Genomic DNA, 27,561 nt, shown 5'->3' with positions numbered 1-27,561 from the left:
GAGCATGCTCATATCTTAGAATTAAAGCATTTACCATCTCACCTTAAGTATGCATAATTGGGTAGTAATGAGATATTGCCTGTGATAATCTCTACTAGTCTTAATCCTTTACAAGAAAATAGCTTGATAAATGTTTTGCCACAATATAAGAAAGCTTTAGGTTGGACTATGGCGATTTGAAGGGCATGAGCACTACTATTTTCATACATAAGATTTTGCTCGAAGAATGCAACAACAATTCTACTGAGCCGCAAAGGAGGTTAAATTTGGTCATAAAGAAAGTGGTAATGAAAGAGATAAGGAAGTGGGTCGATGCTGAAGTAATATACCCTATTTTCAACAATTATTGGGTCAACTAGGTACAATTATACCTAAGAAAGGAGGCATGACCATAATGAGAAACGAGGATAATAAGCTCTTTCTTATGAGGACCCTCACGGGCTTGAGTATATGCATAGATTATCGCAAGCTTAATGAGGCCACCAAGAAGGACCATTTTTCTTTCACATTCATCGATCAAATATTATATCGATTGGCGAAGAAGCATTTATATTGCTTCGTCGATGGATATTCAGGGTACAATCAAATTGCCATAGCGCCCAAAGACCAAGAGAATAAAACATTCACTGTACTTATGACACTTATGCGTTTTGAATAATACTCTTTGGACTTAGCAACACCCTTGCCACTTTTCAATGATGTAAGCTTGTAATCGTTTCAGACATGGTGGAGGAGTTTTAGAGATTTTCATGGAATAATTCTCCATCTCTGAGATGACTTTGATTCATGCTTGGGCAATCCAACAAAAGTGTTAAAAATGGTGTGAAGAAGCTGACTTGGTGTTGAATTAGGAGAACTGTCATTTTATGGTGACTGAGGGGATAGTTTTGCGCCAAAATATCTTTAAGCAAGGGATATAGGTGGACAAGACAAAGGTCGAAGTGATTAAAAAATTGCCTCTTCCCACCACTGTGAAAGGTGTTTGAAGATTTTTGGGATATGTAGGCTTTTATAGATGATTCATAAAAGACTTCTCAAATATATCTAAGCCCCTTTGCACACTGTTGCAGCAAAACTATTGAAAATAGGGCTAATGTAAAGTGAAGTGAAATAAATTAGGTGGCGAAGTAAATTAAATGACAAGGTAAGGAAAAATGAAAAGCTTCACTATCGTATTTTTCATATAAAACATGTTACAAGTTTAATAAATATATATAGTAGGTCAGAACAAGTATTTAATTTAAATTAAACTACCCATGTAGTTATCTTTATCTACTTAAAATGATAAGATTTGTTATTCTACTAAACTACTAATATACAAGATAAACATTATCCACTTATCTATAACTTACAAAAACCAACCCTTCTTTTTTGATAACATTTGCTATAGCGCATTTAAGGTACTCAAGGAGAAACTTATCACAACCCCCATCGTGGTTGCTCTTGATTGGAATTCACCATTCGAGCTAATATGCGATGCAAGTGACTATGCATTGGGAGTAGTGCTTGGCCAATGATGAGATAAAATTTTTCATGTTATTTATTATGCTACCAGCACTTTAAATAATGCACAAATCAATTACACAACCACTGAAAAAGAGTTGTTTGCTGTGATTTTTGCCTTTGATAAATTTAGGTCATACTTGATAGGTACTAAGGTTGTTATTCATATTGATCACTCGACCATTAAATACCTAGTAACTAAGAATGATGCAAAACCTAGATTTATTAGGTTGATACTTCTTTTACAAGAGTTCGATCAACAGGTGAAGGATAGGAAATGAATTGAGAATCAGGTAGCTGACCAGCTTTCTAGGTTAGAGAATGAGGATGTATGTGATAAAACTTTAGAAATTAAGGAAGAATTCCCATATTAGAAAATATTATTTATCGCGGCAATTTTATGGTATGTTGATATTGTTAATTTACTTGTTATTGGGATTTTACCTCATGATTTCAACAGCCAGAGTAAGAAGAATTTAAACATGGCGTGCAATTCTACTATTGGGAGGAGCCCTGCTTCTTCAAACAATGCACTAATCAAATGATTTGAAGATGTGTCACTGAAGAGGGAAAATGGAGATCTTATTCCATTGTCACACGGCTCCGTGTAGAGGCCATTTTGGAGGTATAAGGACTACTGTAAAGGTCCTTCAATTAGGATTCTATTGGCCCATGCTCTTCAAGGACGCACAAGAATTTTACAAGACTTGCGCAAAATGCCAATGAATGGGGAATATCTCTAGAATACACAAAATCCCATTGCAAAATATCTTGAAAGTGGAGCTCTTTGATGTTTGGGGAATAGACTTCATGGGAATCTTCCCTTTTCCTTTGGAGATTTATGCATCCTACTCGCAGTGGATTACATGTCCAAGTGGGTTAAAGCAGTAGCTAATACTAGGAATGACTTGATGATGATCTTAAATTTCCTTCAAAAGAACATTTTTACAAGATTTGATGCCCCTAGAGACATCGTAAGTGGTAAAGAAACCCACTTCAAAACAAGCTTATTGCCAAGGCATTACTGTGATACTGTGTGAGGCACAAAATTGCTACAACATATCACCCTCAAACCAATGATCAAGCTGAAATATCCAATCATGAGATAAACAAATATTGGAAAAGGTGGTAAACCAAAAATAGATTGATTGGTCTCCCAAGCTTGATTAGGCACTATGAGCATATCAAACAACCTTTAAGACTCCTCTTGGAATGTCCCCATTCAAACTAGTTTTTGGTAAGGCTTTTTATCTCCCAGTAAAACTTGAATAAAAGCTATATTGGGCCATTAAAAAGCTAAATAAGTATGTTCAATTAGCTAGAGAAATAAGGCTACTTGATTTGAATAAAATGGAGGAATTTCGATCTCAAGCTTATGAAAATACAAGGTTGTACAAAGAAAAAAATAAAGAATTGGCACTATAAGTATATTTTCCATGACAATTTCATGAAGGACAACAAGTACTTCTCTACAACTTAAGACTGAAGTTATTTCATGGGAAGCTTAAGTCACAATGGTCTGGACCATTCCAAGTTCACAGGGTTTACTCGTTTGGAGCAGTTGATATTAAAAACCTCTATGATGGCATAATCTTTAAGGTCAATTGTCAACGAATGAAGACCTACAATGGTGCACTTATTCTACGAGACAAGTCCTCTTTACTCCTCCATGATGCATGAGAGTTTGACTTTATTTACCTTCTCTTTTTCTTTTTAATTTTGTTTTGGTATAACATTTTTTAGTTTGCTGAGTATATAAATAAACTCTATTCATTCTTCTTTTTGCCTTTGAGTTACTTATTTTATATTAATTATTTTCCTTAGTGATTCATGCAAGGCCTTTGTTTTTATTTTAGGTAGCGCCATGGAACTAGGTAGGAGATCCTTTCCAATTTGGGCTTAGGGTTTTGTCTTACCCTAAAAAGAAAGGTTGAAAAGAAACCCATTTTTACATACCTTTTAGGTGGCGTGAAGGCAAAAAAGAGAGATTTGTGTCCTTTTTTATTCCTAAATTCACATGCAATTATTACCTTGTTCCTTTTCACTCTCCCTTTTCTTACTTTTCATTAACTTCCCATCACATTTCTCCTCTTCCCATACCTTGAAATCGTCACACCCATTAATTAACCACTTACTTTTAATTTTTGTTTCAACAACAACCCTCTTCCCCTTACACTTTATCTTCTTCATATCTCTTTTCTCAAGAAAACTTTTATTTTCCCCTCTTTTTTTCTTTCTCTCCATAAACCATAAGTCTACTCTCCACTTCTTTCATACCTCTAATCCAAAATATCGCACTACAAGAATGTCACCAGAGTAAAAAAAAGTTCTTCAGTTCCCCATGCCATACTGATAGAAAAGTTCGTTGATAAGGCTGTTCGACTGCGTTTCAAACAACTAAGAAAGAGAAAAGTATCCACTGAACAAGGAATGATTTTCCCTTCAGGGGATGAATAAGGTTTTAATGATGATGTCATGGAGGTCATCAACCAGAAAAGCTGGAGGGGTTTGTTACTTACCATGGGGAGATTTCTATTTCACTTGTTAGATAGTTCTATGTTCATCTAACCACCTCCACATAATCAAGTGTGTTTATAAGGGGTGAGAAAATCAAGTTCTCATTTACGACAATCAACAAATTTTATGGCTTAAAGGATGTCTTTAATCATCATTTTTCCTTCAAGGACAACACAAATTCCCAAACTCACAAGGAAATCCTAGAAGATTTGTGTTTTGCAAGAACAAACTGGGACAACTCTCCAATCACAAACAAGATGATAGTTGAGAGGGTAAAACTAAAAACCAATGCTAAGCTCTAGAATCACTTCTTGAAGATGTGTTTTATGCTAACCTCATACTACACAACTGTTTTATTGCATCAAATACTGCTGCATATTCACTGCAATGAAACATACGAAGACCATTGATATTGGAAAAATCATCATCGATCAAATATATAAGTGCCTAAAAAGAAAAGCAAGCACATTGGCTTTTCCTAACCTTATTTCTTCCTACTGCAATTCCAAGGCAGTATATGAAGACAACGATGACAAGATCCTGTAAGGAAATAATAGACTGACCCTGAAGAAAATCCCAAGCTTGAAGAGATTTTATCAGGATGCCCCAACATAAACACTTGAAGGGGTACCCAAAACTTTTTCTACAGCAAGAATGGCCTCAGTTATGGCCACTATAAAAACCACAATGGGGAGCTGGAAGAGATCAAGAACAACCTAAGAACTTTTTGCACTTACGTAAAGGAACAAGATGAGGTGGTTAACAACTATTTTCGAGAGATGCTACCTCAAGTGCCTATCGATTTCCCTCAATCCCCAAAGTCCTCACTCACACCTATGAAAGCACCTCCACCGCAAAGTTCTAATACCAACCCTGATCCTACACCTGTAGCACCACCAATGTCACATAAAGGACAAAGCATCACCTGAAACATATTGTCGTCATAATATGGAACTCCCCCATTGAGGGGAATGATGAGTTAACCAATGACAACCTAACACAACCACCATCCGAGACTGAGCAGCCCTTCGTAAGAAGCGTGTGAAACATATGGCCAAAATGACAGCATTTCCATCTAAGTGAGGTACCTCCACTTACATTTCCATTGCATGTAGTTTTGTTTAATTTAGTTTAGTTTTCATGTATTGAGGACACTACATCCTTCAAGTTTGGGGAGGTAGTGTTTATAGTTAAGCATTTGCATTTTTAGTTATCAACAGATTTTTACTATAATATTTGTTTGGTTTTAGGATAGTTTTTTTAATAAATTGATGATGCTCGATGATGAGAATGTTTTTATGGATGTGATACACTAAATATAACGGACTGTTGAGATTGATAGAGCCAACTTTAAGACTTGGTTATTTGTGCTGAATTTTATACACGATTGTATGCATTCTATGTTTAAGAATGTTAGAAGTTTTTTATGAAATAACTCTTGTATGCTTTAGTATGAATATGTATGAAATTAATGAACAATTAATGCTCACTGATAGCATGAAAGACTTAATTTTGAACTCCATTGTGTGTATTGGAAATTTTGAAAAGTGAAAAAATGCTTTGGCATTAATGTAGAATGTCACTCCTTTTTACTATGGCATTGCCTGGAAACTACTTTAATAAGTAGTTGTAGCATACACGTGAATGAAAGTAGTCACATGATGACTTTCCCTACTAGCTTGAGGATTGAATTTTTGCTCCAATTCATCTAGAGTATGGAACGGTAGTTGTGATAGGTTGACTCCCCTCGTAGCAATTCTTAAAAAATTAAGTGTTAAGAAAATGGAAGTAAACTCGTGGTTAAAGGTTAAAAATATAATAAGGTAGAATAGAGAACTTAATTAGAAATTTTCTAACTTTTTTAAGCATAGATTGGATACAATTACACATACATGCAAAAGACCTTGTCTTAAAGAAAAGTCATTGATCTCTAAATCTGTCTAGCATGTTAAAGATGATGTTTTGAGGGCTGAAATTTAAACCTTATAAACTATCTTAGATTGAACTTTGTTGTAACATATATCATGTTGATCACTACTTATTGCTTAAGGGCAAGCAATAGCTTAAGCTTGGGGTGTGTTAACTCTGTAAAAAGGGTATATTTCATGTCTTTTTATTGAGGTTATTGAGTGTTCTTAAGCCCATTTAGTTGTATATAGCTCATTCATTTGCATGTGATGGATTTTTCTTGTTTTATTTCATGAATTTGTGAAATTGGTGATGCTTGAGAAGGGTTTGTTTTGATATGGTGATGTGTAGATGACTCCAAGTAAACTACCTAGAGAGAACGATTATGTTGTAGTAAAAGGTAAAATATATTTTGAGCTCACTAGAAGACAAACGAGGAAGATATTTAGTGGCAGAAACTCACTTATGACACCTTTCTAGCTATGCCCCACACGTGAAGGGTATATTCTCTTAGGAATTAGGGCATAAAACCCTAGCAGCCCCTACCATATAAAAAAAAGGACACCATATTTATAGTAGAATGGAAAGTGTGAGATAAGAAAGAGAAAAATTAGAGGCAGTCATTATTTCTTCTTCTCTTCTTCGTTGTGGTGACCTCCATTCTTGGAGGTTCAAGAGAATAAAGCTTGTTGGCCTTTGAAAAAAGCAACAACGCTTGAGGTGGTTCACGGTAGTCCACAACAGCTCTCGATTTGGGAGTCTTCTATCACCTTTGTTTCTTGTTAGTTCTTCCATCTTTATTTCGAAATAGATTGTATTGAACGGATAATATTAGATGTTTTTCACCCAACCATGAACTAAATTAAGTTGGCTTGGGTTTATTTTGGATGGCTATGTGTTTTCTTTAATGAATGTTATAACATTTCCAATTTATATGCATTCTTTGTTCACTGTTTTATCGCATATATTTGTAAGAGCTTTTGATAGTTAGCCTTTATCTATGTTTGATGTTTGATATCGAGAGAGTTAAGATTAGATCTACGTGAACAATGGAGTGGAGTTGGGTAGTAAAACTCAAACTCACCTTAGAGAAAAGGATGGAGTTTTAACTAATAAAAAGAGTAGAGTTTATTCAATAGTATTTGCTAGGGTTCACACTAAGAGATATTGCCATATCATTTTCACTATCAGGTTTTTTTACTAGAGATAGCTTAGAAACAACTTAGAAAACTATGTCGAGTATTGTTTAACTGGAAATCATTAATATTCATTAAAGAAAGACATAGGATTCTAAGGTAAATCCAATCTTTTAGCCTTATTGAGAGTTTCATACGTGTGAGTTTAGACCGTTGTCTTATCTTGTGCACCATTTCTCATCACACAATTTTGCTAGATCACTTTTTATTTTACTTTCTTCTACAATATTTCACCTATCTCAACTTTTCCATAACATTTTTTGATAATTGTTCACACCATTTTATATCCATTTGTTTATATTTTAGGTGCTTAAACTTTACTTGAATTTCCTTTCAATCCCAGTGGAGACAATACTCACTCGTCACTTTATTACTTGTTCAACGTGTATACTTGCACAATTTGCATATCAAATTTAGTACACTCACACAAGCAAAATCACGATATCTTAATGTAGAACTTTAGGCCCAATCGAGATTAAGGTGTTACATTTAGTGGTATTAGAGCGTTAGGTTGTTCGGTCATTGGACCTAGTTTTCGGTTATAGTAAGGTGTTAGTGAATACATACCCCTAGGTACTGAAAGTACTCTTATACTATTGGAATCTCGTTGGTGCTTCCTTTTTTTAACCATTTTTGAGAATGTGGTAATGATTTTGGGTTTCAAACGTAATTTTGTTAGTAAGATAGAGAGTCATGTCTCTTATCTCGATAATTTTAATAGGAAGTTCCTACCTAGGGTAGAGGATCGCAAGGTTTTAAAATTTGTGAGAGTCTTTAAGATGACCTTATTTAGCAATTTTGACCTCATCACTTAGAGAGGTAGTAGACATTTTCGTATAGAACAAGTTGCTTAACCAGCTGTTCTGAGTGTGATAACACCATTAGAGTTACTAGAAGAGGGACCAATAAGGTATTAAACATTCAAATTCTATGATTTAGGTGATGATGATCTGATTTTGGGTAGACCAATGGTTGAGAGAGGCCATGAGGATTTTAAGGTAGGTTTACCTTACCCTCAAGGGTAAATTAGAGTGCGTCATCACATTGCTCAAGAGAGATGTTATTGATTCGTAGAAGATTATAAAGATGGATCTACAACCAAATGTGATTACGTGGGGTCAATTTCTAAGCAATTTTAGAGGTAATTTTATTGGTGAGGTATATATAGATGTCTTGAGGATGTAGTCCTCCCATTCGGGTTAAGGAGATTGTACGATTTATGAATACAAAAAGGTTTCCTTTGGTTGACTCGATATACTTTGGAATTTGTTTCAATTGAGTCCTTAAGGTGTAAAAGGTCTCTTGAACGACTTTATATAAGTATTCATGTGTAGTGGTGGCATACCCACCTAAAGTATTCTCTAAGTCGATATGATGGATTAAGGTCGTGAATATGGTGTATGACATAAACATGAGTTTAGTAGAAGATATGGATAGGCTGAGTGGAAGAACTTTGGTATTGGTAGACCTATCTCATTCGATTGGCTAGGAGACCCAAAGAATCTCATGAGAAAAGAAGAGCGACATCAGTTCAGTCGTACTTATTGAGTTAAAGGTCGAAAGTAGAGTGTTCTAGGAGACCTCTAGCTTCACATTGTGTGACAAGTGTATATGGTTATGATAAATTTTCAATATATATAGACTGTAAGCATTATGGAAAGTGGCAAAGAGGAAAATGCTTAAGACTCTCTAGGACGTGTTTGAAGGTGAATCTTTAAAACATATTGTGAGAGACTACCCTAAACTGAAAAAGTAATCCCAATAGTCCATAGTGCTAGAGGGTTTGCTCAAGAGGTCTCAACACTATGATCAAATAGAAAAGTGAAAGATTGAATCAAAATGTTTCTAATATAATTGTGTACGCCCTAGCTTTTCAGATCTGTTAGGTATATAGAGGATGTTGACGTAGTGGTTTGGATGTCAAGTATGTTTGAACGATTCCGGTTGATAATGTTGCGTCAGTATATGTGAGTTCATGAATTCCTTCGTGTTGTCTAATCGAACTAAGTATGAAGAGAAATTGTGTAGAAAATCCTTGTACAAGGATCCAAATACGTAGTTTGATGGTTCATATGAGGGTAGAAAAGATTTACCTTATATTTCATCGAGGGCTTCGGTCAAGCTTGGTAGCCGACTTAAGAAAGTTAGCATAAGTGTTACTCTGACTTTTTGGCTACAAGTCTAAGGTTGTAGATCATGGTAATCATATGAGAATCTTTGATTATTCTTTGTTGAATTGAGGGTCAACTCTGAAGAGATGTGTGGTAGTAGATCTACTCACCCGAGAGTATTTTGTGAGGGAGCAACTAAGTAGCTCTTAAAGGATAAGAATAAGACTTTGGGAGTGTGTATCTGTTTCGAGAGATGATGGTTTGTGTGACTAGCTCAATAGGGCCTGAGTAATCCTAAGTTTGGATTTAAAGGATTATGTCTCCAAGGAAAGCTTTAAGGATGTTGATTTGTTGCATTATTGGTTGTTAATCGTGTGTAATGGATTACTTAGATTTTATATAAGTTGTGATAAAGTAGTAGCCATGTGGGGGCTGTTGAATGTTCGTTCCTAACGCAATGGAGTCCTAGGTCTTATCCAAAGTACCTATATTAGTGGATTTGTATGGGTGTTAAGCCTTGTGATGTTGTGTGACCCTAGGCTATACCAAAATGTCTGCATATGTGTGTTGGATTAGTGTTTAGCTTTGTAACCCAAACTTCATCATTGATGTCTTTGTGTGGGTGTATGAGTGTGAGCTATATACCACATCTAGTGTTATGTGAGGCTAAGTAGCATGATGGATCAGGGTACTTGAGGCTAAATGAGATCAAGTACCTTAAGAATCAAGTTCCAAGCATTGCGACATGGAGTAACACATTATAGTAAGTTATTATGGGTACAAGACATAGAGTCATAGAATCCTTAAAGTCAGAGTGTGGTTCAAGGGATCTCCGCTCTATGATTCATGCTCTTCAAAAAAGCAAGGTGTTTCTAGTTTCGTTAAGTGGGTAATTGATTTTCAACTTCAATTACCTTAGATACACGACCCGATGATTAGCGTGTTTGGGAATCTCAAGGAAATTGAGAAATCATTGAGTTAGCATGGATAAGTATGGGTGAATATTAAACAAGAGTTATGTATAAAAAATATAGGTTGATATGTAGAAAGTCAAGAATCATCATCATATATTTGGTAGTTGAATTGAAGACCATGTATGAAAAGTGTCTGTAACATCTCGACGTGTAGTATGACGAGTTACCGAAGTTCAACAAGCTAAAGATATTTATAGAATTGTGTAATGCGTGAACTCGATTGGGTGAAGTCAGCCTGTGAGAGATTTAAACAAGGCAGAAGAGTCATGCAGAAGTATTGTCCTTATGAAATGTTTTGAGTATTCAGAGTTAGAAAATAAGAATGAGATTATTTGGCTTTGTGCCTCTCAAAAGTTTTTACGTAAGGTTCGATGTAGGTAACATCCTTTGGAAAACCGTAACGATTTGTTAGTTTTCAAGTTGTATGTCATATGGTGGGGACTTCTTACCTAAGGATTAGACTTAATAAGATTTTAGGTACTTCAAGGCTTCTAAGTGTTTGACCTAAGGTTATTTCGGCATTCTATCTAAGTAAATTTTTATGATGAAATTTCTTTCAATGAGGGGAGAGTTGTAACACTCTAGATTTCGGGTTAGTAGTTTTAGGTTTATTCGAGAGGTATGTGGACCTCGTGGAGTCATAATTAAAATCATTGGGTTGAGCGAGAGTTTAATTGGGTTTAGAATCAAGCCCAAAAAAATTATAAAAAGTTGATTGTTGGGTATAACACAAAATTTGAATGACCAAAAGTTTGATTCTCCCATTTGTGCAAAGATAAGGGTTTTATATCCTCATTCATCTTCTTCTCATTTTTCTTCTCATCTTTCCCCTTCAAGTGATCTAGCTAAGGGTAAGTTTTTAAGCCCTTTTATACTTCTTTTGAACTTTAAATAAGTCCTTAAACCTTTCAATAACATCCTTGTTCTTTAGAAACTCATTCATTTCATATTTGGCAAGTGGTTGTGGGGGTTGAGTGCTCAAATTCAAGTGAAATATAAGGAAAAAAGTGTGGTTGTAAAAAGGGATTTTATTTCATATTCTCTAGTTAAGGTAGTGTATTTATAATCATTTATTGTGTTATGAATTTCCTAAATGTGATACCTTGTTGGGGATTAGGGGATTTAAGAATATTTGGGTGTTTTGTTTTATTCTTGTATTAGATGGCATTTTTGGTGTAAAACTTGTGTTTTTATAGTGCTAAATAACCCTAAATAACTCCCCTAAGATTTAAAAGTTGATTTGGGACCAAACTAAAGTGTTTAGGAGGATTGTTTTGGATTTCCCAAGTCTATTTTTGGGTTTTCTTGGTTAGGCTATCAAAATTGGATGAACAGTGTCGATACTGGAAACTGGATGATTTATAGGAGTTTTATACAGGTAGAATCAATACTCTAAGGAGAAGTATCGATATTGCAGTCCTAGTAACAATATTATTACCCTTAGTATCGATACTGGAGTATTTTTGTAATCCAATAGTCGTTTTTTGGTACTGATACTCAAAGAGGTATCGATGCATGACCTGGGGGCATCTATATTGTATGTAGGGTATCGATACTACTCATTTTGGGTTGTTAAATTCGACTTTGTGAAGGCTTATAAGAGTTAAGGATGACTCGTACTGGTGGGACTTAGTCCGTTATGGACTTAATTGGCTAAAGGTACCAAGAAACACTCTTAGTAGTGGGTTACGACTAAAGTAACCATATTAGGCATAATACTTTCGAGTATCTTCAATCGAACATGTATCGAGTAATCACAAATAAAGAATCATGGTGAAAGATGTGTCAACGAATGAAACGATGAATTCTTTAAGGAGTAAAAATTAGGGAATTTAGTACCACATGAACACCTAAAATCAAAGATGAGCAAGTTACCCTACTAGTTCAAGGGTGAACCAATTAGAAGTGTGATGATAGTGACTAGAAAATAGTTATAAATAAACAACCCTAAATCAAGTATTAGGCTAATAATAATATACAAAGTTACATAGTGTCACTTAAGGGCATAAAACTCTAAATGACTAAGAATCTCTTAGATAACGTTCTAGATGAGAGAGCAAGTGACATAGCGTCAAGTGAGCAAATAACCTCACCTGAGTATGATAAGGTTTAGGGTTTAGCGAGTAGCCAAACTACTTTAATTGCCCTTGTGTGGCATTGTTGATATGTATGTTGAGATGTTTAGCTCTATATAAGTGCTTGATATTAAAAATGAGATAACAATGTGTTAATAATAATATTATATGTGTGATAATCATAATAACCTTATGAAGTAAGATTCTATAAGACTTATGCCTTTGTTTGTTGCTTGAAATTTTATGAGGACACCCGAGTTACTTGTGTGTGTGTGACGATCGTCCAATTGTTTGAGAAATATTTGGATATATCTAAGTCAGTGTAAGGGTACTTCAGACACTAATTGAACATTGTACTGATGCTATGTAACCCAGACACGTTCCAAGTACTCTAGAAGGAGTATACTAGCAAGACGTAGGCTCTAATGCTTTGTGACCTCAGAGGCATCCTAGAAACTGGGCAATGAGGGCCTTTCTAGATGAAGATTATAATACTAAGTAACTCGGGTCTTATCTATGGTACCTTGGGTAGGATAGAGAGGTGTGACTCCCGTGATGCTAAGTGACCCTCTGACTACACCATGATGCCTACCCTTGTTTGTGTGATTATACATGGCGTCTTTTTTTATACCAGGTACTATCATTATGTGTTTCATGATGATGCATTGTAGGATGATACTAAGGTTAAAGACCTAGAATACGTTTACTCTTAGTGAGACTCTTATCAGAGACCAAGGGAAACGTATAACTTACAATAAAGAGGTAGAACTATTGAACCTTAAGTAAGTAGCACTTGATTAGGGTCATGCATGTACTTATTGCATATCATCACGTCTTATAGCATGCTTATGTTTATGAGATTCATATGCTACTCTAGATTAGTTATCATACTGTTAAGCTTTATAAGCTCAGTGTTCGGATGTTTATGTTCGAAGGTTAGTATATTGAGCCATTCGAGGAACACCGTCACAGCAAGATTTCCAACATTCCTCACAGAGTATTGATTGGTTACTTATAGTGAGCGTGTGTACTCATAGAACCCTTACTTATGTATGGAGATTTTTAAACTTTGAGTTGTATTATTTGATTTAAATTATGTCACGGAGCTCCAGTTTACACAATGTTTTATAAAAGTTATTTATGTTTATTCTTGGTACCATACAATGTGTTTTAAAATGAAGGTGAACATGTTTTGAAAATCAGGAGTTGTCACGGTAGTCCAATGTGACACTTTAGGCCTAATTGAGTTTAAGGTGTTACAAAAGAAGAATGAAACTCATTCCATTGGGATGGTAATGTGTTATGTGTGTTAACCATAAGAACCTTATGAGGTAAAATTCCATAAAACTTATAACTTTTTTGAAACTTCAGAAATGATGAGGACAACCAAGTTGCTTATGTATGATGATGGTTTATTGTGTATGATGGATGTATGTGTGATGGGTTATCTGGATATCCTAAAAGTTTTGTTGATGCATTGAAAGTTTGCTAGTCGAGTGATGCTTTAATGCTCTTGTACCTAGACTCATCCATTACGCTAGAGGAGTAAGCTAACCGAGTGTACATTCCTAATGCTGATGCGACCCAAGTCTCATACAAGGTACTGGCTATGTTGGGTCACTAGATGTACATTCCTGATGCGATTGTGACCAAGATCTCATCCAAAGCAGTTAGTCCGTAGGCTATACGTGTGTGATTCTTGTAATGCACGTGTGACCTCAAACTACACCATGATGCCTACTTGTGTGTTGTTAATAAGCGTTTAAGCTTCGTGACTTAAACCTCATATATATGGGTGTTTGAACTTCTTGACGAGCGCCTCATCTTTGGCATGGTATTGTGTTAGGATGAGTGCTTGAGCTTTGTGACCCGAGTCTCATCTTCATTGTTGTATTGTATTTTAGATTGTGATGTGGATATGTACGAGATAGATGAATAGATATCATTTTTGGATGAGTACTATTGTTTCTTTGACTATATTTGTTGGCATGCTTATGTTATGAATGTATGTAGTATAGCATAGATTTTGTGTAGCAATGAGCTTGTGTGCTTAGCATTTGAAATGTGTTTCCATTCGTAGGTTACAAGTTTTGTGGAGCTTGATGTAAATTGTAACATCTTCATACTTATTGTAAATAATGGTTCTTTACTTTAGTTATTCCGTGTAATAATCAAATTTGTAGATTACGGTGTTACATGATTTGAGCCTCAGAGTTTATTTTTCAAAAATGAATATCGATACTTTTGGTGGAGTCTGATACTACTTCATAATCTTAAAATAACACTTTAAGGAGTAATATCGGTACCAAATGAATAATATTGATATCGTTATTAAGACATCAATACTTTTAGAAGAACATCGATGCCAGATGGATAAAATGAACAATTTTTGTAGGTTTTAAGTCAAGAACATTTATAAAAATTGTTCTAAACTTACTTTCAATGTTTGAATTTTTTTTCATGTACTTAAAGGGAAAATGGAGTTTTAGGACTTATAAAACTTTGGCTTACTGGTATGTGAGGCCCTCAAACTTTTTTTAAAAAATCGGTGTAGCCTTTAAACTATTTTTCACTCAATGTGGCCCTCAAACGCAGAAAACATTAATGAAGCCCTTGAACAATATTTTCCTTCATTAACCGTTGAGATGCTAACATAATGGTCAATAATGCTAACGTAACAGTCCACAATAACTGATGATATGGTTGATGAGCTAAATTGATTTTTTATCGAGTTCAAAAGCTAAATTAATTTTTCTTTTAAAATTCAAGGGTTTATTTGATTTTTTAGAAAATATTTAAAATTCAAAGTATTTTTTTATTTTTAAGTATTTTTGTTATATGTTTAGACTTCATAGTAAATTTATATATGAATGTCATAGCCCCTTATTTGATAATAAACTCTTATTTCACCATTTTTAAAGGTTAATCCCTGAGATGAGTAATGTATAAAATATCAAGCTAATTTAATATGGGTAAAATACATAAATAGTGTCCTGAATATAAGGTATTACTTTGTTGAGTTCAACTACTATTAAAAGTTACAAAATAATCCATTGATTATAGGGTGTTACTTTTTTGAGTCCATCGAATCTTAAAAGTTACAAAATGGTAATCCGACTATTCATGTATTCCAACCTCGTCCTTTTTCATTAAAAAAATTAATGACAATTTGAGTTATACGTTAACCTACTAACTGAGATATGATAGTCGTTTGAGATTCTGAGATAATAAAATACCACAGTCAGCAGGTTGACGTGCAGCTCAAACTGCCATCAACTTTTTTTTTTAAGAAAATGGACGAGTTTGGAACATATGAATAGTAATGTGATAGTTTTGTAACTTTTAACTGTTAAGGGATTCAACAAAGTAACTATATATAGTCGAATGACTATTTTATAACTTTTAATAGTTTAGGAACTCAACAAAGCAATAACTTATAATCGAATATCATTTATTAACATTATCCTACTTTACTAAAAATAATTTACATGTATGCATCAATAGTGTCTCAAATACACTTTTTAATCTGATTTTTGCAAAAGCAAAATAATTTCTATATATTGATCACAACCATCCGTGTGAAATTATGATCCAGAAAATTATGAAAAACTAATTTATATCGTGAGCTGATAGTGACTTTAATTAGATTTAATTAATCCATTGCATGAAATAATCACGATTAAGGTCACTTTTCATATTTGATGAAAATGAAAACTTTCTAATGAAAAATGAAATAATTTTAATAAACTTAATAATTATTTAAAAAATTATTATTTTATATTTGTGGTATATATCGGTATATCTTATTCACTATAGACTCGAGCCTAGAAAAGTATTTTTATTTAAAAAATATAAAAGGAGAAGAAAAAGAAGAAAAGACTGGATAAATTTACAAAATATGAAATAAGATCATTATTAGGGTAAGCATATGACATGGGCTGTCGATAATTCTTTTTATTTTATTTTACTTTTGTTTTCTTTAATGTTCGTTCGTCATCTTGCTGGTCACTATTTTTATAGAAAAATAATGTTCATCACTAATTAAAATTTAAGGTAAATTATAATATTGACTACTTAATTATTTAATCATTTTAATTTTATCATCGATATTTTAATTTTATAAATCAAATCACTAAATTATTTAATTATTCTCAATCAAATTATTTATTGTTAATATTTAACAAAAATATTGACATGACAGTTAATAAAATTAATATAATTATAAATTTAGTTTTAATTTAATAAATTTAATCCTTTAATCATATGGTGACATATATTAACATTAAATTAAATATATTTTTATAATTTAAATGTATTTAATTTCTTAGAACGAACATAACATGATGTGCTTGAATATATAACAGCTCTACTTGGAGTTCTTGGATAATTTTTAGAGGAAATTTGCGACCCAAGGAGCATACAAGGACACGACACCCGCAACATCTTTCAGTCGCTTCATCAGTCGTGGACACTGCTACGCATATTTCCTCACGAATAGGAATGGATATTTGTGAGAGTAGATAGAGATGATTGTACTAAAAAATTTAAAATTATCATATATTTTAAATTTTTAATATATATTTCAGACAACGGAAACCATTTCAGACGACCCTAACCCCACACTAACAAAATCACTACACTGAAGGAGGAGAATCGAGTGTGAAAATGGTGAGGAAGAGATGAACAGTTTCAAACAGAGAGGAGAGGAGAGGAATGAACAATAATTTTTTTTGTTTTTTTTGTCTTTAGGGATAAATGTAAATGAAAAATGAAAAAAAAATTAAATGCTATTATTTTATTTTATGTTATTTTAGATTTGAATTTAAAAGAAATTATCATAAAAAGAATTGGATAGGTGTCACGTTTTAATTGGATATTGTCTTTTTTTAATGACAGTTAGAGCTAAACATTTAAAAGTAAAAAATTCTTTAAACACTAAAATATATTTCGTAATAAAATTTAGACACTTATTTTTAAATTAAGTCTTACTTTAACAAAAATAAATAAATAAAAATTAAAGTGAACATGATGAAAATTTAAAGATTAAAATAATTAAAAAGTAAACTACATGTTTAGTACTTCAACTAACAAATGTTCTTGTTATTTAACTATTTTTTTTTTTTTGAAATCATGTCTAATTTTATAGTTTGATTTTATTTTGATAATCTATTTTTAAAAAAATAACAAAACTACTTAGGTGACATTTTTTAAAAAAAAATCATAATGATGTGTTATTACTTTATGGTAACACGTTAATATTACTATAATTTTTTAACAGTAGTTGAATAAAATGAATTAAAAACACAATGTTATATATAGTTTTGAAGTAAAAAAATTAATGAATAAAATAAAATAAAAACAATAATTAAATTATTAAACGTATAGTTTACCCTATGATTGAAAAAAAAATTGGACGTATAAAAAAAAGATTAAAATATAATGTTCTTTCTATCAAATTTATTTTAAAATTTGTATCGAATATAGGGAAATCTTTCTAAAGATAATGATGCTGATTTGGGTTATATAAAATATGATGGTTGGGGGGCCCAAAAAAGGTCAATAAAATGAACAGGTAAACGAAAAAGATATTTGAATTTTGTTGGAAGTTGAAATTTGGAAGCAACCGTTTATAAATGCCAAGTTTTTCTCGTTTTCATTTCCCAACCAGGCACAATACATTTTGATCAGTCTTTCTCTCAAATCTCGGGTTGTGTCTATTTTTCAAGGAGCATAAGCCATTGGAATTCTGGGGTTTTTTTCCCTTGTATGTTTCTAACTTATGAACTTTTCATTTTCAGCTGTTTGCATTATGTTATATTGATGTTGATATGGCATCAGAATCCGAGAAAAATCATATTGTTCTAATCTTCTGGCTTTTTTTTCTTGGAAACCAAACATGAATTTTCCATTGTTATCAAACAGAAAACAAGCTTGGCTCTTCTCTTTTTTTCCCTTTTCTTTTCGCTTAACGGGTTTCATTCATGTAATTGAATGCTTGTCAAATTCAATACGTAGTTTTCATTGCACTTTTTTGTTGTTTTTGAGTTGTTTCATAAATGAATTCTGCTGGATTGTTGTACGATAATCTCAGTACTGGAAATAAATTTGATACCAGATATTAATTCATGTGGTTATTATTGTTCACCTACATATATCTGCTACTTTTTGCCAAATGAATATAGTTGAAGGTCATTTTCCTTTTTTCTGATTTTGGTCTTATAATGAATGTTACAACTACAGCTTTTATTGCCTAAATTTGGGATTCTACAAAAAAATTATTTTCCGATCTGAAGAAAATTGGAAGAAAATCAGGATGGCAAGAACAAGGATTCCCATCTTACTGATGGGACTTGTGCTTTGGTGTTGCTTGAATACCCCAGCAAAATCAAAATATATATATGAAATATAAAGATCCGAAAAAGCCGATACCTGTTCGAATTCAGGACTTGCTTGATAAAATGACATTAGAGGAAAAGATAGGACAAATGGTCCAAATTGATCTTAGAGTTGCTTCCGCTGAGGTGATGAAAAAGTATTTCATTGGTGAGCAACATCCATCACACTCTCCTTCAATAAAGTGCACCGAATGAAGCAATTTTTGAGTGAGCAATATTCGACTAAAAAGGGTATGTTTTGCTTTGTCAGGAAGTATATTGAGTGGAGGAGGGCATGTCCCGGCTCCACAAGCTTCTGCAGAAGCTTGGATAAATGTGATAAATGACTTTCAAAGAGATTGTTTATCCACCCGATTAGGAATCCCGATGATTTATGGGATTGATTCTGTTCATGGGAACGGCAATGTTTACAAGGCAACTATTTTTCCTCACAACATTGGTCTAGGTGCAACCAGGCATGTAGATGCACTATAGCTGTTTGGCTTTGGTCTCTGTATATGCTTAAGAGTCTAACTATAATTTCACTTTTTTCTTATAAACCAGGGACCCTGAACTTGTTAAGAGAATTGGGGCTGCAACGGCACTTGAAACCAGGGCAACCGGCATTCCATACGTTTTTTTCCCCTTGTATAGCGGTAGTTTTAAATTTCCATTTCCTGTTTTTCTTTACCTAGAGAGGAGAGTTTTTCACTTCTGATTCTTTTACTACTTTCTTTGAACAGGTTTGCAGAGATCCAAGATGGGGCCGATGTTACGAAAGTTACAGCGAAGATCCCCAGATTGTTCAAGACATGACAGAAATTATACCCGGATTACAAGGAGACATCCCTACTCACTCTCCAAAGGGCGTTCCATTTGTTGCTGGAAAGTAAGCAATTCTGCAAACTACAAAAAGTTCTACTTAATTTCGGATTTACACATGATTTTTATTTGCATAGTTAATTGTATATAACACTAAGTAATTTGTTTTGGTCACGAAGTAACAGTTTAACATTTGACCGGGTTTGAGATAAGTGTCGGGTACAGCTATGTTTATCCTTTTTGGAAGATTGTACACTTATATTCATGTTTAAATATGTGTAGTACATGGGAATTTTGGAGAAAATAAAGAGACTGAGCAACACAGATCTTGTTGCTTTTTATTGTTGAATAAGACTTTGGTGAACATGTGTTGGCTAAGTGATGGTGCCCATGTCTACAATATTCATTTTTGAAAACTTAATCATTATACTTCTATTTTTTTGGATACATTAATGTTGTGTACATGAATTCCACTCCTTATAAAGAGCAAACAAAAGTAGAAATATAGGTCCCACTTGCATCCACAATACAACGTTTGACTGCTTCTTGTAATTAAGTTGGTTGGCCTTTCGTCTTATCCACAACATATTTGTGGGTTCCAAGCATTTATTTCTGAGTGGAAATAATGTATAGATACCTATACTGACAAAGCTTAAGCTTTTAGTGCTGTTACGGATTGAAATTATATCTTATTTTATTGTTAAGGTAAAAAATTGTCATTTTCTAGTTTTCTAATTGCAAAATTTGTCTTTTTCTTGTTTTGGTGTGAAGGACAAAAGTCGTGGCTTGTGCTAAGCACTATGTAGGTGATGGTGGAACAACCAAAGGCATAAATGAGAACAACACGGTGATAGACTGGCAGGGTTTGCTCAACATTCATATGCCAGCTTTTTATACTTCAATCATGAAAGGCGTTTCAACGGTCATGGTCTCCTATTCAAGCTGGAATGGGATTAAAATGCACACTAATCATGAGTTAATCACGGGTTTCCTCAAGAACACACTTGGTTTTAAGGTATAACTCTTTCTCATAGGACCAAAATCAAGTTTTTCAGTCACTATAACTATGTTACTTGGACTCAAGGGTAAGTCTCCTAATAGGTGTCTGAATATGTGCTGGAAAGTACTTGATATGAATTCTTTGAAAAAAATTGAAAAGTTCGAGTAACATAGATCACTGATACTATTACCTTACAAAAGAACCTGGGAACATAATATTAATTTTGCACAATGTCTCAGGGCTTTGTCATCACAGATTGGGAAGGTCTTGATCGGATAACAACTCCACCGCATGCAAACTATTCATATTCAATTCAAGCTGGAATCCGTGCAGGCATTGACATGGTTAGAGTTTGTTTAAACTTTGAATTCATTTTCATCTGTTTTAAAAAGTGTTGGATCTTCTATTAATGTCAACAAATTGCAGGTCATGGTACCATACAACTATAAAGAATTCATAGATGGGCTAACCTTCTATGTGAGAAACAATATCATCCCCATGAGCCGCATTGATGATGCAGTGACGAGAATTTTGCAAGTTAAGTTTGTAATGGGATTATTCGAGAACCCTCTAGCAGATAACAGCTTGGTTGACCAACTAGGAAGTCAGGTTAGTTTAAGACCAGGCCAATAGTTGAACTGTAAAAACCAGTTTAATTCAGCATTTTTCCCTTTTTACTGATTGAATTGGTATTATGCCAATTTGTTGAATCCATGATTCTTGGTGTCCTAAGAGATAAGACAGATCATTCGATCTGAATTGAACCGGTCCAACAGATAGATCTGGTCCACTTTTTTAACTTTAAAGATTGACATGATTATAATGTCCTAATTTTTAATTACCAATTAAACAGGAACATAGAGAGTTGGCTAGAGAAGCAGTGAGAAAATCGCTTGTTTTGCTAAAGAATGGGCAATCTGAGGATCAGCCATTGCTTCCCCTACCTAAGAAAACATCAAAAATACTAGTTACTGGTGTCCATGCAGACGATTTGGGTTATCAATGTGGTGGATGGACAATCGAGTGGCAAGGGTTTAGTGGAAAAAACCGTACAGTTGGTATTTCTCGACGTTCTGCATTATATTCCTAGCTTTTATAAACCTTAACCATTAATCATTGCAATGTCTCTTCTTATGAACAGGTACAACAATCCTAGCTGCCATCAAGAACACGGTTGCTTCAAGCACCGATGTTGCATACAAAGAGAATCCTGAGGCTGAATTTGTCAAGTCCAATGATTTCTCCTATGCCATTGTCGTAGTAGGGGGAACCTCCGTACGCAGAAACAGAAGGTGACAGCTTGAATTTGACAATTCCGGAGCCTGGTCCAACCACAATCAGAAATGTCTGTGGAGCCATGAAATGCATCGTTATCCTAATATCCGGCCGCCCCGTTGTGATCCAACCTTACCTTCCCTCCATAGATGCTCTTGTTGCTGCCTGGTTGCCTGGAACCGAGGGTCAAGGTGTTGCAGATGTCCTATTTGGAGACTATGGTTTCACAGGCAAGCTACCTCGTACCTGGTTCAAGACGGTCGATCAACTGCCAATGAACGTCGGGGATCCACATTATGATCCGTTATTCCCATTTGGGTTTGGCCTTACTACTGAACCAACTAAAAGGCTTTACATTGAGAATCCATTCTTAAGGTTTTCTCCTTTTTTCAATTAGTTTTCATCATGTACATTTGTTGTACAAATAGCTTTAGCTTTAGCAATTCTTGATATATACTCCAAAGCTAGTTTTCTTACCCGCAGGATGCACGGGTAACTGTAAGCGTAAATTAAAATGTATTATATATTTTTTTTAAAAATTTATGAATACTACGAGGAATAATTCTAAACATATTATTTCAAAATTAAAAAAAAAGTTAAAACTAATAAATTATAATTTTTATGATAGATATTTTAAAATAACTTTAGCCATTAATATCCTCATTCATCAGAAATTTGATTTTTATGTATTTATATAAGATATGAGATTTGTTTTATTAATTTTAAGATTCCATTTAAATATTATTACTTTTAAAAATATTTTTACAATGAACATTTGACAAATTGGCATAACTTTAAACTATCCTGAAAATCGACAGGATTGGTATTTTTCATGTGGTTTTTTTCAAAACTTTTTTATATAATTTATAATATGATTTGTCTAAGTTGTTCATGAACCTGTTAAAATTTAACTCGAATTCAAAAAGACACAATTTAACTGGAAATGTACTAAACCTAGTTTAATTAAACGTAATGAACTTTGTTAAAGTAGCTTTTTATAAAGTAGTTTTTTTATTTTATTTAATTTCCTTTGTAATAAAATATTTATCTCTATAAATAGATACTAAGGGTGCGTTTGGTTCATGGAATGTAAGATTACCAGTGGGAATAAAAGATTACCAGGAAATAGAATTACTGGGAATGTTACATTACTGTGTTTGGTTGGTTTGGCAGGAATGTAAAATTACAGTGTTTGGTTGAAGGAATAAAAGATTACTGAAATGTATATTTTACCAAATTGTCCTTGTTCTATATATTTTTTAACAAGTGAAATTCTAAATATTTAAATAAAAATTATTTATAAAAAATTATATTTGTTGATAATATATTACTTGAGTATTTAAATATATCATGTATTATTTTAATTTTAATTAATATTAAATTTTAAATTTTACATCAACATTTAACTAAATGTTTATATTGTGAAAATTAGCTTCGGTTCATACGTGACGCATTTACTGGAAGGTTTCTTGTATTTTTCAATCGACAAGGTTTACATTCTTCTATATACAATAATTTATCATAGACATTCATAATAATAAAAAGTTGTAAATTATTTTTATTATCTAAGATATAATATTTATTATATTTTATATGTACAATAATTTATTTATTTATCTTTTATATTTATATTTAATTCTGTATACTTTATCTATAAATTTATAACACGATCCTAGTAATATTATGTAAACACAACTCGATAGATACATCATTAGATCATTACAGAAGTGATCATGCGGATTAACTGCTTATTCATTATATGTCAATTCCGATCCAAATTTCTCATTGGTGCCTTGTACAAACCAATCAACGTTACACAATAATGAAACTATATAATATAAAATAAAAAATTTAACATTATCAGTTTTGAATCTCAATAAATCACTGTCATATAGAAGATTATGCGTCGTCTTCACCAGCATTTACAGCAAAGTGCCCAAAGTTCCTATCCTGAATACATCAAGAAAAAAACAAAAACATTAACCAGGAACTTTGTTGGGAAACACTACATCCATGTCCCCCATCAAACACAGAAAAAACCTACCTTAGATTGCATCCGCTGCTTGTTCAAGATCTGGGTTCTTGCTTTGCTGATAACTGAATTTGGTGATTTCAACATTCTCTGTACCACACAATCCCAATAAATCTATATCAATTTCGCATGTCCGAGAAAGTCTAGTCACATACGTCAACCTAGAATATAAATATTCTGTCAAAACTATATAGCGGTTCATGCCTCAGTGATGGCCTAATGAATTATAGACCAATATCTTATACCTATAATCAGAATATCATAGAAAGCATTCAAAGACAAAACACTTAACATCGTTAATTAAATATTCTGGTCAAGCTAACCGACCTTTTGACCGTTGGATATATGTGCACTGCCTAGAAGATTCCTCCTTTTCGGAGTAAAACCAAAAACAACTCGAATGAACTCGTTTTCCTGCACAGTAAAACAAAATATGTCGAGCTTAATCAACCGGAAAATAGAATACAAGCAAACTGCACCAAGAAGCATCAACTTCACTAAAAGAAGACCGAACTGCATGTGTTTAGTGAAACCTCCACCAAGAAAGTGCCTCAAAAAGTTCAGCTGTAGCATTGAAGTTTTATATAATATAAGAATTCATGGCATATAACTAATGTTAGAAACCAAAGAACAGGAAGAGGAAGAAGAGGAACCTGAATCAACTGAGACCATGTTGATGTCTGCAATGAATCCCCGCCAATCTTCATTGATGTCTCCGGGCAATAACCATCCTAACATCACCAAGATGATAAAAGTTAACATGAGATGTCCTAGAATTGCAAGTCATGAACATGAAAGACAACAATATTAGTACCTCGAGGAACTCCAAAACATCTTTAAACAAATTCCTCTGGTTATTAAGATCTTTCTTGGCAGAACCTTTACCACCAGCTTCCACAGAGAGGTCTCTGACTTGATTCAGAATTTCCCCCCTCAGTCCTTGTATCTGTAAGAATCCTTCTTTAGATTTATTTCCTTCAGATATTGAGCCAATATTTGAACCTTTAGCTTCAGCAACAAACTTCTCTAAGCTTCCCATCTCAAAAATTACTGCCAGTGCTTCTCCAGCAGCAATGCGGAAAGATCGGTCATCCTTATCTAGCAAAGTAGACAAATATGCTATGGATCTGCATATTTTTCCAAGATTGATCAGTCTCATCCCATTATACTGGGGAAACATTGAAGTCTCACAAGGTTTTTTAACCTACTATTCTGATATTTAAACTCAAAAGTACATTATAACCATGATATATATGAAGAGAATTTAAGACTACACCCCACTAGAAAAAGAACAATTTAAAACAATAACTGATGCAGTGAACCTCAATACACTATTCGATGTTTTTCAATTAATGAAAATCAGGATACTTACATTAGAACCTAACTTAGGATGAACAGATTGCCACATAATTTGCATTGATTTTTTTGTTTCCTCTGGATCGATCCCCCCAACAAAAGTGATAATAGCCAAGCACTCCAGTAACTATAACAGGAAATCAGGTAAAAAGAAACTGGTTAAGCATTGTAGTACCAACAAAATACCAGAAGTAGAACAAATCTCAATTGAACTTCTTGCATACCGAAGCTATCTTAGAAGATTCAGAACCAGATTTAGAAGCCTGTGAAATAGGCATTATCGACTCCTCCAATATTTCCCGTGCATTATCTCCAGGACCAACAGTTAAAGCCAGCAAACCTACAAAAAGAAATTTATCAGATTGAATACTTAATTCGTGTGGTCTCTTCCATGCATTATGCATTAGAATCTGCAAAGCTTTCAAAAGTAACCAATAACATGGGAAGCTAAAGATATCTCTTTGTTGGACCCCTTTTTGATAGAATTCAGACACTGGTGCAGTAATGTAGCAAATCTGAACAACGGAAAAAGATAACATGACCATTAGAGGCACATAGATTCAAGTACTCAAACCACATTTTAAATCAAAAGAAACATTTGCAACCACAACTGCAAATTTGCTCGGCAATAGAAAATCACAATCTAATGTAACGTATTGAATCTGAAGTCTGATTAACAAATGAATCCCACTAAATGAGAGATAGTTCTAATTCTTCGGGCGCGAATGTTTTAACCAATTCATGAATTCTCGCCAACCAATCAAAACTACATGAAATCTCATAGAACCATGGTCCTAATACATTGGGCAATCCTTGCAATAAAATAAATCGAAACCAAGATTAAGAAACACTTGGAAAAGAGCAACTCACTTCTTCTCCACGAACTGATGCTGCAAGTCGCTGTTGAAAGCCTCAATAATCGAGGCCAATGCCTTCTCAAGCGTAGAACCCCTTCATCAACAAAGGTGAAAAACACTAATTGAGTCAAATCCAACTCAAAACTATAATAATTCTAAAAAATTTGAGAAATCTCTAAAATATGGCTACGTAACTAATTTCATCTAACCAAACAATTCTTCCCTAAAAAATGTAAACAATTCTTCATCAAATTTTCATCCAAAACATAAGTAAGCTAATATAGCAAAAAAATAACAATATCAGACCTCTTTTCGTACAAAGTATCCACAGCTTCATCAAGTAAACTATCCTTTTTAAATTCGAGTTCTTCAGTTCCAGAAACTGAGAATTGATCCGATTGCATGGTAGACGATGAACTTACACTACTACTATCATCGTCACTATCTAGCATCATCTTATTCTTACGCTGATTTTTACCTGCAAAATTCATATATTCCTTTTATTTAGCTAAAAAACCCTAAACGAAATATAAATAAAATAAACGCCAAACACACCCCAAAACAAATGATAGAAAATTCTTATTCTTCAAACGCAACTATTAATATCAATTTGGAGAGATAATAACCCATAAACTATATAAGAAAAAGAAGGTAAAAGCAAAACGTTAATCAAATTAATTAGCAAAAATTACGCAAAGAAAGAATTTCGGAACAAAAAATCCTACGTTTACCCATATCGGTGATTACTTCTCCGCCTTCGGTTGTAATATGTTAGAAACTACAAGGTCTACTAAAAATCTAAGAATGAGATAGCTTTGAAATTAACCCATTATCGACGAAACGAAAAACTGAACAATAATCCAAACAGAACAACAAAGACGACAACAGAAGTGAATCGAAGGACGATACAGCCATTAAATTGATATACGGAGTGGAAAATATTTTGGATTATAAAACCAAGGAAAAGAACTCGGCGTTAATTTTTTTTTTTTTTTGAAGAACCCTAATTGATTCAACTATGAATATAACTGGACCCTATCAAATATCCTTGCTTTTACTTTACAGTTTACAACCCCTCTTTAAGACTATTCAATCTTCCATTAAAACTCAAATACTGCACAAGATTATGAAAAAAATGGTAGAATGGATCCAAGCAAAACAACAACTATAAGGAAACTATCGCTCAAGGTTAACTTAAATCGACTACACTAATTTTTCTGGAAAAATTAAACAAGTAAAACATTGTAAAGAAAGGGAGAGGAGAAGAAAGGGAGAGGGGAATAAATCTTACCAGGAGAAGAGAGACATACATGTTGGAGTCTACAAACAGGCGACAACGGCGTGATGCTTCGCTTGGGACGATACTGCAGAGGCCTTTACACACGAAAATGGATGGTAAACGATCACGAAAATGATAGAGAGACATACAAAGACATCGCGATTGAAACGGAAAAACAAATGTATTTTTAGCCCTTAACACACGGAATGAAAGAATACCTAAGGGGTGCGAGGGAATAACATTCCCAGGAATATTCACTGATGGGAAACAAATATTACCTTG

General features: G+C 33.5%; 2 pseudogenes; one reads left to right on the top strand and one right to left on the bottom strand.

Moving 5' to 3' along the window:
• Positions 1–17,944: 17,944 nt before the first annotated feature.
• Positions 17,945–22,265, top strand: LOC120133574 (annotated as a pseudogene).
• Positions 22,266–23,554: 1,289 nt separating this feature from the next.
• On the bottom strand, positions 23,555–26,974 carry LOC120133555 (annotated as a pseudogene).
• Between the last annotated feature and the right edge of the window lie 587 nt (positions 26,975–27,561).

The sequence above is a fragment of the Hibiscus syriacus genome, unplaced genomic scaffold (genome assembly GCF_006381635.1).
Source record: "Hibiscus syriacus cultivar Baekdansim isolate YM2019G1 unplaced genomic scaffold, ASM638163v2 tig00110584_pilon, whole genome shotgun sequence".
NCBI classification, from domain to species: Eukaryota; Viridiplantae; Streptophyta; class Magnoliopsida; order Malvales; family Malvaceae; genus Hibiscus; species Hibiscus syriacus.
This window is presented reverse-complemented; position numbering and strand designations above follow the sequence as displayed.